This window comes from Hypanus sabinus, chromosome 27, assembly GCF_030144855.1.
Source record: "Hypanus sabinus isolate sHypSab1 chromosome 27, sHypSab1.hap1, whole genome shotgun sequence".
NCBI lineage: Eukaryota > Metazoa > Chordata > Chondrichthyes > Myliobatiformes > Dasyatidae > Hypanus > Hypanus sabinus.
The window spans coordinates 17684121-17697562 of NC_082732.1; the positions used below are offsets into that span (position 1 = coordinate 17684121).

The 13442-nt window shown below is 46.2% G+C and overlaps 1 protein-coding gene across 10 annotated transcripts in view; it reads left to right on the forward strand.

The window, feature by feature from the left end:
- LOC132382019 (zinc finger protein 362-like) overlaps positions 1–13442 on the forward strand; it is a 66003-nt gene that overhangs the window by 22467 nt on the left and 30094 nt on the right. For 3 of the 10 annotated variants that reach the window (XM_059951827.1, XM_059951828.1, XM_059951824.1), the window contains one exon: positions 10663–10787. The exons of the other annotated variants lie outside the window; for them this stretch is intronic. The gene's annotated coding sequence lies outside the window, so the exon portion shown is untranslated. The remainder of the gene's footprint in view (positions 1–10662; positions 10788–13442) is intronic. 10 annotated transcript variants of the gene reach the window in all.

Here is a 13442-nt window from a genome sequence, read left to right on the forward strand (position 1 = left end):
GATGGTGCTAACCATTTAATTTCACATGGGATTGTACAAAGGTTCCATCAGTGCATCTACAAAGCAATAAAGATTTGTAGAGTCAGATAGTCTAAAGAAGAAGCATTATCTGCAGGGAGAGAGTTTTTAGTGCTGGCCTTAACTCTGAGATAGGGAGGAGCATTGTTCAATTGAAACTACAAAATAAGAATAGGCTGGGTCTTGGTGATGTAGCCCTTGACATTGCATCGTCTCCAACACTTGCTGCTCGAGTTCCAGCAGAATAGAGAAGTGCGGGGGAGGGTAGTAATTAAAGGAGAAAATGGAATAGTTTGGATGTGGGATGTCCATTGAGAAATGCCAAACGAAGAGCAGGAAAGGATGCTAAAGTGCAATGATTTTGCTGGAGTCACAATGCGGTAAGGTTGGGGGTTACTTTTAAGTAGAGTTTGGAGCAATGGACATGAATCTTGGAATCCCAGAGCAGATTTAAAAAAATGAAACAGTGAGGTTAGGATGATGAAGGTCTGCCGGAGTGGAACTGGGTGCTAAGTGTGGTGTACTTTGTGTTATATAGTTTATGTCTCGTAACCTCTGTTCTCATGGGTTGTAGACTTTGGATAAAGGTACAAAGAGGTATAAAGATGAAGCAGAATCATACCACTTGCTTCTGAAAGATACATGTGCCTATTAATTATTGCTCATACTTTTAAAACCTGTAATAAATTGATGGAGCCCATCAACTATCTATGTATTAAATTATACCATAAGACAGCTGCTGACATTTAATTGATCATTTGTGGAGAACTACATACTCATTCAACCAAATCCAAGTTTACCCAGTTTTTTCATCATCATCTCTACAGTCAATTTACTATAAGCTGTGCTTAACATCTCAGCTATCGGTTCCGGTGTGCTACCTCTTTGTATCGAGAGCATGGTGACACAACAGTCCGCGATGATGTCTTCGTTCCAGGGACCCAAGTTCTATTCCCATCTTGGTGTGGTTTTCTTTGGCTGCGTTGGTTTTCTCTGACATCCCAAAGCTGTGCTTGTAGGTTAACTGGCGGCCATAACTTCTCCCTGAGTGGTAAAAAGAATTAAAGCAGAGGTGATAGGCGTGAGGAAGAATGAATTTCTGGGATATAAAGGAAATTTGTAGGTGTGTGGCGGGGTGGGGGGGGGGGAATGAGATTTCTTTCTTGGATGCTGAATAGACCTAATGGCCTGAATTGCCTTTTGGACTGTGTTAAGTACAGTGGATTCCAGTGCCTCAGGACCAGTACATTTCGGCCCAATTAAGTGGCTGTCCCAATTAGCCAAAGTTTCATGGAAATAGTGAAAAAAGTATAAAAAAGACAAACTGAGTAACAGATTATGTATTTAAATGGAATACAGAACAAATTAGAACACTACCAATACTACTACAGTACTATAAAAGTGTGTTTTAGTTCCTGATACTTATCGACAGAGAAATTCTTCCAGTATACAAAATGAACAAAGTTAGTGCAGGACTGTGTTCATACAATGCTATCGACGATTGCATACTCAAAAATCTTCATCTTCATTGTAGCATGCAAGATAATTGTTGATTCCTTCAAATTCCTCATTGTTTCTAACTTGTTGAAGTAGTGAAATAGGTTAATTTTCACTCTCGGCCGTTTCTCTCAACTCCTAGCTTTAATGGTTAAAATTGCAGTGAGCAAAGCAGTTCTAAGTTGTCTTCCTGCTTATTTCTTGTCAACTATCGGTGACAAGAATTGCTCCTTTGTGAACACAATTGAATTGAAATGACTTTATTATTTACATCCTTCATATAAGTGCGTAGTAAAAATCTTTACGCTATGTCTCCGTCTAAGTGTGAAATTTATAGTAATTTATAATAAATAGTATGTACAACAGAATAGTCAATATAACATAGAAATACGATTGTGTCAGCTTGAATTAAGCAGTCTGATGGCCTGGTGGAAGAAGCTGTCCCGGAGCCTGTTGGTCCTGGCTTTTATGCTGCGGTACCGTTTCCCGGATGGTAGCAGCTGGAACAGTTTGTGGTTGGGGTGACTTGGGTCCTCAATGATCCTTCGGGCCCTTTTTACACACCTGTCTTTGTAAGTGTCGTGAATAGTGGGAAGTTCACATCTACAGATGCATTGGGCTGTCCACACCACTCTCTGCAGAATCCTGCGACTGAGGGAGGTACAGTTCCCATACCAGGCAGTATGGGATGCTCTCAATTGTGCCCTTGTAGAAAATTCCTCAGATTTCGGGGCCCATTCCAAACTTCTTCAACCGTCTGAGTTGAAAGATGCACTGTTGTGCCTTTCTCACCACACAGCCGGTATGTACAGACCACGAGAAATCCTCGGTGATGTGTATGTCGAGGAATTTAAATCTGTTCACCCTCTCAACCCCAGATCCAATGATGTCAATAGGGGTTAGCCCGTCTCCATTCCTCCTGTAGGCCACAACCAGGTCCTTTGTTTTTGTGACATTGAGGGAGAGGTTGTTTTCTTGACGAAACATGCTACTGATGTTATTTAAAAACTGATCACTCTAAGCGCAGTTTTGTGCCTAAGGGCCACCCAAATGTGTGTGAGTGATACTGCTTAGAACCTATTTGGCACCAATCTTCCACCCCAATTAAGTAGCATTGTGACCCAAATAAACAAAGGGAATCCGGCAATCTTCTCGAATGGTTTCTGTTCTTCAGGAGTTGTTCCAATAAGTGGCTGCCTCCATTAAGCAATGGCCCAGTTAACCAGAATCCACTGTGTGTAAGATGTGTGTTTGGTCAGAGTTGCTTCTCGTAATTATATAACTGCAACAATTATCGCTCCTCCCTAGACAGTGTTCTGTTCCAGACAACCTGAACAATTTGCGAGTCTGCCTGGCAGTGTACTTAAATACAAAAAACAAAGGCCAAATGAGGGCAGCATGTAGTTAAACCAGGGCGTTTAACTCAACCATTTAGATATTACCACAAACTGAGTTTCCATAGGCAAGGAAGTGCCTGTAGCCCCACTGGTCCTGCCAACACTTCCTCATATATATGGGCTGTACATAAGTTAGGCACCCATTACTTGGGAGGATCTTATAATTCTGTAATTTTAGTACATAAAGTACAGTTTTCCATACATCTAATAACTATAATTGCATTTGTTGTAGTTATTTAATTAATGTACTTGTCTTATTATTGGTAATGGTGTCTTGCACTCTCCATATTTCCTTGCTATCTTGTATCCTGCCTTTCCCCACCTCTTAACTTCTAAACTGTGCTTCTCCCCTCCCTGAATTGCATAAGCCATTGCGATGAACTCACCCACTGCTTGCCCTTTCAAAGCATGTATCTTGGGCTCTTCCTCCGCCAGACCTCCCCGCTCAGCCCTGCTGTGCTGGGTTACAGGACACGTTCATGGGCGCAGGGGTTGCTAGTGGTTTGGACAGAGCAAAAGATTTGACGGAAGTCCCATCCCTTGGGTGAGAAATGGAGGCAGTGTTGGATCATAATATCATTGACCCAGGACATGGGAGAAGTCAACCCCTAAATGTTGCTGAAGGAGGTAGCTAAAAGTAGATTGGGAGGCACACTGGGCTGAAAGAAGGAGACAGACTTTCTTTTTGAAGATGTCTGCCATCGAGGATATCTTCAAAGTGCAATGCCTCGAAAAGGCGGCAAACGTCATTAAGGATACGCCATCACCAGGACATGCACAAGGCTGATTACTGCCATCAAAGAGGAGGTACAGGGGCCTGAAGAGACACGCCCAGTGTTTTACTCTGCCATCAGATTTCTGAATGGACAATGAGCTCATGAACACTACCGCCCGATTTCTTTCCTCGTTTTTAGACTATTTAAATAAATATGTACATTTATGTATCGCACTGTGCGGCAGTTGCAAAATAACAAATTTCATGATGTACGGTATGTCACTGATAACAAACGCGATTCTGATTCTGGTTCCATGGGGGACATTTATGAATCAAGAGGGTGGTTAGGGTGGCACAGTAGTGTAGTGGTTAGCCCAACGGTTTGCAGTATGGGTGACCCAGGTTCAATTCCCGCTGCTGCCTGTAAAGAGTTTGTACGTTCGCTCTGTAATCGAGTGGGTTTCCTCCCACAGTCTAAAGACCTACTAATTGGTCGGTGTAAATCCAAGATGGCGGCACGACGCAGCTTGCAGCGACCACTCCAGAGCTGATTATCTGTTATTTGTGAAGTGGGGTGCCGTGCGCAATCATAATTGATTGAAAACGGACATGGCAGCAAGGAGGAACATCGGGAATCTTCAGGAAGACCCTCTTCATTGCTACTGCTGCTCTGAGGTCCGGGACTCTGCTGGGAAGAACAGGCCCCCAGTCCTCGGGGTCATGTTGCCAATGGCTGTTGGCGGGGCCGTCTTAATACGCTCAGCAGAGGATGGTGCTCAGAGAAGCTGTGCCGGTGGGGATGGTCATCGGCTCGGAGGTTTGATGGACTCGGAGTCCGCTGCAGTGAGGTCGCTTTCGGTGTGTGCTGCGTCTGCGAGGCTGGGTTCGACGGAGCTTTCATTGTCTGCTGCGTCTGCGAGGCTGAGTCAGGCGGCGCCGTGGAAGTCCACAGCGGGGGTATTTCCTTCTGCTGCTGGCGTGGGATGGCGAGTCTGTCGGGACCCTGGGGACTTGTGGAAACTATGTGGTGATTTCTTTTGAACTTATAGTCCTTTAACATCTTTGGACTATTTTTACTGTGCCCATGGTCTGTTTTTTATCAATTATGCTATTGTTTGCACTGTTGTAACTATGTGGTTTTGTGCAGGTCTTGTAGCTTTAGTTTTTGGTCTTGTTTTGCCTGGTGGATTTGGAGCTCCTTTCTGGGGAACGCGCTAAGATGGTAGCACGATATTAATACGCAGCAGCCTCTCCGGACTCTGGATTGGGGATTGCCAAACGTTATGTGGATTTTCTGGTGTAGTCTGTTTTGTCATATGCTTTTGTGATATCATTCTGGAGGAAGGTTGTCTCATTTTTTAACTGCATTGCATTTGTGGTTTCTAAATGACAATAAACTGAATCTGAATCTGAAATTGTCCTATGATTAGGCTAGTGATAAATTGGGGAATTGCTGGGTGATGTGGCTTGAAAGGCCAGAAAGGCCAATTTCAAGCTGAATCTCAATAAAATAAAAATATTTACGGCCACTGAGGTAACTTTGTTTTGAAATTCCTGATTTATTTAGTGTAAAGAGTTGGAAGGAGTACTTTAGCTGTGGGTGTCGCTGAGGGATTGGGTGGTTGGATATAGAGAGGAAAGCTGTATAGAGTTCCTACTTGTGATTGCTGTGCTGTGACTCTTTGCAAAGTGTTTTTGTATATGTACGCGCACACACTCCTTTAAAACTATTAACTCAACATCATCAGGGGAATAACTATAATTGGAAAGGAAGCAAGCTGGGTCTCTATTCTCAGTGGTTTTTAAGAGGTTTCCAGGTATTGCTCTCTGTTTCTCTGCACTGGTATCCCCAGTGATGGGATGGGGGTAAGCAGTCCGCTGTTGGGCATCTTCTGAGCTGAGTGACAAGGTGAGGGAGTGGGCAGACTTCCTCCTGGCGAAGCCATCTCTCTGTTGCACGGTCTCCTTTCACTGCCTCTGAGAGAAAAGAGGTAACGAAATGATAAGATGTCGATAGCCTGCCAGAGGTGTCATGTTCCAGTAATAATGTGCTTAGTGGCGCCGATTTCTCTCCTGCTGAAGATAAATCGTTTGAATATTATTGAAGACGTCAGGAAAGTAACTAAGTGCTTGAGATGACTGATGCTGCCCCTCCTATTTTCTTTCAACGGCATTATCTCCTTTTCTCTGTGTTTTCTTGACCGCGGCTTCTCTGGGATGCTATCTGTACCAACCAAATTGCAGATAAAGTATACATTTGAGCTCTTGCTAGGCTGGGACCTCAAGGGTTGTGGAGGAGACTCCGGAAGTAAGGAAAAGGGGAACTTGATGGATGTGATGAGATGGAGAGGCAAATCCACTGCTCTTACCTGGACGAGCAGTGGTGGAAAAGTCACCGGGACTCAGCTCCGTGTCATAAAGCTGAAAATCAGCCCTGGGCCCAGCTTCCCCACACAACCAAATTGCCTAACTGAGTTAGTCCAATTTGCCTGTGTTTTACCCATATCCCGCTTAAACTTTTCTATCCCTGTACTTCTCTACATGTCTTTAAAATTCCTTCCACTTCCTAGAGCATGGGATATAGAACTGTACAGCATCATATGGGTCCTTCAGCTTATGATGTTGTACCAGCCTACAGAACTGTGCAGAAGTCTTGGGCACATACACAGTGGCATGCAAAAGTTTGGGCACCCCGGTCAAAATTTCTGTTACTTTCACCACCCCATTTAGCAAGTATCACAGCTTGTAAACACTTTCTGTAGCCAGCTAAGAGCCTTTTAATTCTTGTGTGGGGGATTTTCGCCCATTCTTCCTTGCAAAAGGCTTCTAGTTCTGTGAGATTCTTGGGCCGTCTTGCACGCACTGATCTTCTGAGGGAACAGAACTAGAAACCTTTTGCTAAGGGGGCCCAAACTTTTGCTTCGGGACCCTTTCCTTTTTGTTATTTTGAAACTGTAAAAGATGGAAATAAAAAAAGTAATCTTGCTTAAAATATTAAAGAAATGTGTCATCTTTAACTTTATGCCTTTTGGAAATCTGGTCATCTTTTACTCGCTTAGCTATTCACAGTAACAGAAATTTTGACCAGGGTGCCCGAACTTTTGCATGCCACTGTATGTAGCTAGGGAGCCTAAAACCTTTGCACAATACTGTAGTGATTTTCGGTATTGCACTGTACCGCTGCCACAAAAAACAAGGGAAGTTCATGATGTATGTGAGTGATGATAGACCTGATTCTGATATAGGTCTCTGTTGTGGACTGAGAGCGGGACGAGGGCAGGGAGAGACAAATCTTGGTCAGGGAAAGGGTGAAGGAGGGAGTGGGAGAGAGACCTTCTGTAATGATCAGTAAACCAATTGTTTGGAAGCAAATAACCTTGCCTCAGGGCTGGGTATGTCACCCCCTCACCCCTGGCACTCCTCTCTGCCACCTGCCCCACACCCCTCCTGCGATGCACCACTCTGGTCATTCCTAATGCCTTTTGCTCCCGCCAGATTTACAAACTCCCTCTCCGCTCCACCCTGACCAGTACGGTACTGTGCAAAAGTCTCAGGCGCCCATCACTGTGCAAAACCTGAAACCTGCCTCTGACAGCTCCCTCTAACCTTTCCTCCACTCACCTTAAATGGATGTCCTCCGGTATTAACCATTGCCAGCCTGGAAAAAAGCTGTTGGATATCTTCTCTATCTGTGCTTCTGTCAAATTGCGTCTCACCCTTCATTGCTCCAGAGTGAAAAGTCCCGACTTACTCAAACATTCCTCATATGATAACCTTTCATCTGGCATCTTATCCCAAGTTTAAAAAGAGAAGGATTTGGACACTCTGATGATCCCACGTTCATTCACTGCCAAGACTGGCTGATGAGAAAAGGCATCTTGGCTGAAACATCAGAGCCCAGTTCTTCGGCTTGTGGATGACACCAAGATTTGGGGGGAGCGGGGCGGTGTAGTGGACCGTGAGGGAGGCTGTCATGGTTTGCAGAGGAAATCTGGATCAGCTGGAAAAATGGGCTGAAAATGGCAGGTGGAATTTAACGCAGACAAGTGTGAGGCGTTGCATTTCAGTAGGACCCATCAGGGTAGTTCTTACACATTGAGGTGTGTGGGAGAACAAAGGGATCTGGAAATACAGGTCCGGAATTCATTGAAAGTGATGTCACAATTAGATAGGGTTGTAGAGAAAGCTTTTGGCTCACTGGCCTTCATAAATCAAAGTATTGAGTACAGGAGAAGGGATGTTTTGTTGAAATTGTATATGATGCTGGTGAGGCCTAATTTGGAGTACTGTGTGCGGTTTTGGTCGCCTACCTACAGGAAAGATGTAAATAAGGTTTGAAAGAGTGCTAAGAAAACAGGGATGTTGCCAGATCTGGAGGACCTGAGTTTTAAGTAAGGATTGAGCAGGTTAGGACTGTATTCTTTAGAATGCGTTTGCTGAAGATTTGAATGCTTCAACTGAGTGCAAATATAAATTGTAACCCAGTGACTGTCCTGTCAGCCTGAAACGTGCCAAGCACTGTAAGACACTCTGCTAAAAGCACAACTGATGTATTCTTCAAGGTCGTGGATATTAGTAAACACTGTCGGGTGTGGTCCATTGCCTAGTGTTGGACTTGTAAGTGGGAACATTCATGCGGCACCTTCCTAAGCCCCAGGATAACCCAAAGGCTTTTAGAGTTATTTAGGCGGCCCATATCCAGTCATTGTCAAGTTGCAGTTAGTGGCTGCTTGGCATTCTCAGGCCACCATATTCCCATTATTACCATCAGCGAGGCGATAAAGGAGCCTGGGGATTCACTCAATATTTTAGAAACGGCTTCTTCCCCTCCAGAATCCAATTTCTCACTGGTCCCTGAACCACGGACGCTACCTCACCGTGTCTTTCTTGTTATTGTATATTTATTGTTGTAACTGATAGGAATTTTATGTATTGCACTGTACTGCTGGCGCAAAACGATAGATTAATGCGATCCACCAGTACACGTGCTCATTAATGCAAATATCTAATCAGCCAATCGCGTGGCAGCAACTCAGTGCATAAGAGCATGCAAATATGGTCATGAGGTTTAGTTGTTACCCAGCCGAAACATCAGAGTGTTGAAGAACTACCATCCAAGTGACTTTGACCGTGGAATGATTGCCGGTGCCAGATGGGGTGGTTTGAGTATCTCAGAAACTGCAGATTTCCTGGGATTTTCACACACAGCGATCTCTAGAGTTTACTAAGAGTGGTGTGAAAAACAAACAAAAAAAAAAAATCCTGTAGTTCTGTGGGCAAAAACACCCTGTTCATGGGAGAGGTCAGAGCGGTATGAAGGTGACAGTGGCTCAGTCAGCTGCGCCTTGCGTGCAGAAGAACGTTTCTGAATGCACAACACTGTACCTTGGAGTGGATGGTCCTCAGCAGCAGAAGACATCAGACATACACTCGCTGGCCACTTTATTAGGTGTGGGAGGTACCTAATAAAGTGGCCACTGTGTGCACATCAGTGATAATAAACCTGATTCTGGTTGGATGTTCTGACAGTGGCCTTACTTCGGAGTGATAGTGACGTTCTGAGGCTGTGAAAGGATGAAAGTGCGTTAGTTTTCAAAACAAGGCCATTGGGCTTGTCTGCCCCCTACTGTTCAGTGTGCGTTAGAGGCACGGGTTATAATGCAGTTCCATTTAAACAACACGATCAAAGATGGAGAAAAACTTCTCTTCTAATAGCTTACAAGGCCAGAAACAAATTTTAAAATCAAAATGAAGGGAAGTAGCTGGGGTGGAAACTGATGTTTATACAGTGCAGTAAGACAGAGCTTTTCTTGGCGCTTGCAACTTAACAGCTGCACAAACACTGAACGTGTAATTACCACTGATGTGTCACGCTCTCACTGCCTTTGTAATAAAGCATAGACCCGTTGAAATTGTTATGGGGAGGGAGCCTTCCACTTGGCCGGGGGCGGACTCTCCCTAGACATCACAGCCCCCTGGGGCTTTTGTTCCGCGGAAGAGGTTTTGGCCTCCTTCAGTGAACGAGGACGGGCCCGGGTTTGAGGTGTTACAGAGCCTTGCGACATGGAAGCAGCCCTTTCGGCCCAACTTGTCAATGCTGATTGAGGTCGCCATCTAAGCTAGTCCCATTTGCTTGTGTTTGGCCCTTGTCTCTTCAAACCTCTCCTATCTGTATACTTACCCCACGTCTCTCTTAAATCCTGTTATTGTGCCTACTTCGACTGTCTCTGGCAGTTCATTCCATTTATACACTATCCTCTGCGTGAAGGTCCATTTTTTAAAGAAGAGTTTCTCCTCTCACCTAAAACCTATTCCCTCTAGTTGTTTGGTCCCCCTTTCTTAGAAGAACACTATCTGTCCCCCTTATGACTTGATACACCTGTAAGTTCACCCACATTACAAGGTGTAGTGGTCATTTCTAACAAACTGATCGCCACCGTTTGCGACCTGCACACCTCGTTATCCTGGTGTGCCGCACCCTCCAATCACTCCAGCAATGATTTTTTTTCCCCTCCGGTCCTGCCAAAAGGTTTTGGCCCGAAACGTCGACTGTGCTTTCCATAGATGCTGCCTGACCTGCTGAGTTCCGCCAGCATTTTGTGTGCGTTACTCCAGTAATGATACCTCACCAAGTCAAAGAACTGTATTCAATCCTTTATTAGCAACTTGCAAAACAGTCTTGAAGTAATGCAATTATACGTAATTAGACAAAACTAATTATAACTAGGTGATCAGCTAAAGATATGACGTCTGTTGGTCCCCCATTCCAAATTAAACTGCCCAGAACTAAGCACAAACACATAACTTCCTCCCTTGGCTTGTACCAGTCCCACTCACAGGACTAGTTACCATAAAACACGCAACACAGAATACAATGCATATAGAAAACAGATCCATGGCTCCTACACAAGGAATAAAGTCTTAACTTCCCTAACCTCCTCCTGTAATTTAGATCCTCAAGACATGGGAACATTCTTGCAAATCTTCTTAGTAGTTTTCTAGCTCAACTGATCTCCTTCCTCCTTCCTTTTACAGGGTGACCAAAACTGCAGACAATACTCCAAATACAGCCTCATCAGCATCTCTAACTTGATGTCCATCATCCCTTCCTGCTGGTTTGGAGGCCCACTGCATTAACCATTCAACACTAGGCCTTCAAGGCAAGTCACAACAGGGGTCAAGTCATAACAGTTAGAGATTTTGAGCTTCATTGATTTGTTGACGTGAGGGAAGCCATAAATTTGCTCCTGGACTTTCTCAGTAGGTCGGTGAGGACGCCAGCCCTCGATGTAGCATCTCGCAGCAGAGTAACAACTAGGGATTGTGTGTCAGTCATTGCTGGGTTAAGTGAAAGAGCTGATTTAACCATTTCCAACTGGCAAGGTGTGACGTTGAGCAGCAACAGAGGCCCAAACGATCAAATTGTCACATGCTCTGCTTCTACCTCAGCTACGTGGCTTCACTTCTTAACCTGCGTGACTTGCCACTGGGCATCAGAACTTGAAAATGTCCTCTGTGAATGTCATATTTCAAATCACAGAGCCACTCTGACTTCTCAACAATGAGTTTCCTGAATCAGAAGCTTGCCCTGTTTTGAGGAGTATTTGACATCAAGGGACTGGAAAGAATTACAGGTGTTTTTCTGCAAATATCACTTCCCCTCAGTGAATACTTGTGAGAGTGACTTTATTGTGACTGGCTAACAGCAATTAAGTTTGACACCAGGGCTTTGTGGAGGACACCATGGCCGTTCGCAGCATTTGGCTCCTGAAACACTTTTATTTTCCTCAACAGTTGTACAACTTTGAAATATTGGGTGTATTCTGTCAGTAGCAGCTGATGTGGTGGGATGTTGCCTGGATGTGACAAGCAGGAATATTATACATCCACTTTTGTGATGTGTGCATCAGAATTCCTCCTGCGTTAATCGAGGCACATCAGTGAAGGCGGCAGGGAGCTGACCTTACCGCCTAGACTCTTAGTGTTCGGCTCATGATCCCGCTGGTGGATGGCAGGGAGTGGGAAGGGACAGTGTGGGAAGAAGGCGAGGGGAAAAATAGAGAATATAGTTGTGAGACAAGAGCACGGGGAGAAATGTTGCTAGTGGGATGGATGAAAATCTCTGCCTTGCACCATCTATTGTCTCTACCTCTCTGTCTACCTCCCTCTACCACCTGCCCCCTCCCTCTACCACCTGCCCCCTTCCTCTACCACCTACCCCCTCCCTCTACCACCTACCCCCTCCCTCTACCACCTGCCCCCTCCCTCTACCACCTGCCCCCTCCCTCTACCACCTGCCCCCTCCCTCTACCACCTACCCCCTCCCTCTACAACCTACCCTTGTCTACCACCTACCCGCACCCTCTAACACCTACCTCTCCCTCTACCACCTGCCCCCTCCCTCTACCACCTGCCCCCTCCCTCTACCACCTGCCCCCTTCCTCTACCACCTACCCCCTCCCTCTACCACCTGCCCCCTCCCTCTACCACCTGCCCCCTCCCTCTACCACCTGCCCCCTCCCTCTACCACCTACCCCCTCCCTCTACAACCTACCCTTGTCTACCACCTACCCGCACCCTCTAACACCTACCTCTCCCTCTACCACCTGCACCCTCCATCTAACAACTCCCCCCTCTCAACTCAATCCCCTCTAAAACTCCCCCCCTCTGACCCCACCTCCCTCTGGCCTCTCCCCTCTCTTTAGCCACACCCCCCTCTCTTTTTCCCCCTCCCCTCCCCCTGCATACTGCCTGAGCAGAGCTCCTCCATCTGTTGGGGCGTGTTGTTGCAATGGTCTGTAATGATCCAGCAGCCCTGGCCGTTGTTCCTGAATGATGAGCTGTGCTGGCACGGCAGGGTGCCCACACCGACTCTGTTCAGCCAAACCCAGTTTGTAGCATTGTGTGGAGCCAGGCTGAAGCACGGTCCTGCAAATTCTCCTTGTAACTGACAGACATTCGTGCACAGACCATGACCTAGACCACAAACACGTGCTCAGCTGAGGCGTGAACTGCGCGTTAGACAGCCCAAGTGTTACACAGGTTTAATCCATGATCTGGTGTGTTCTAGTAGCTCATTACATTGCCCTAGAAAGCATCGTGATGGTGAAATCGTTCTGGCCGCTCCAGGGAGCCAGCCTCAATCCTGACCTTGGGTGCTGACTCTGTGGAGTGTGCATGTTCGCCCTGAGGAGGCACGGTCTCCCCGGGATACCCTGGTTTCTCAGCAGGCCCCAAAGAGATGCTGAAGGAACTCAGCGGGTCAGGCAGCATCTGTGGGGGAGATGGACAGTCGACGCTTTGGGTCAGACGTCTTGTGTTTTTTATTGAGACGGGGTAGGTCCGCCAGCCCTGCAGGCCGTGCCACCTAGCAACGCCCCCGTCAGGGGGGAGCAAACTCTTTACGGGCAGTGGCGGGAATTGAACCTGTCGCTGCTGCTAACCACTACGCTACTGTGCCAAGTTTTGCTCCAGATTCTGGCGTCTGCAGGAGGTGGATAATTGCCTACTGTCCACGATACCTTTGTGTCGTACGTGGTAGAAGGGCTAAAAGGGAATTGGTGTAAGGTGAAAGGCCTTGGGGAAGTGCAGAGAGAGAATGGGACATTGCTCTGTTAGGAGCTGACAGGGACTCGATGGGCTGACCAGTCTCTTCTGTCGTCAGTGGGTAAGTAAGTAATTGCAGCATTGTTGGAGGACTGTAGCTGAACAATAGCAGTTCCTGGCCATTGTTCAGTACTTAGAGTAGGGAGGGATCATGTGGCAGTAACATTGTCACTTGCTTTCACTCAACTGCAAGAAATTGAGAGCGGTGT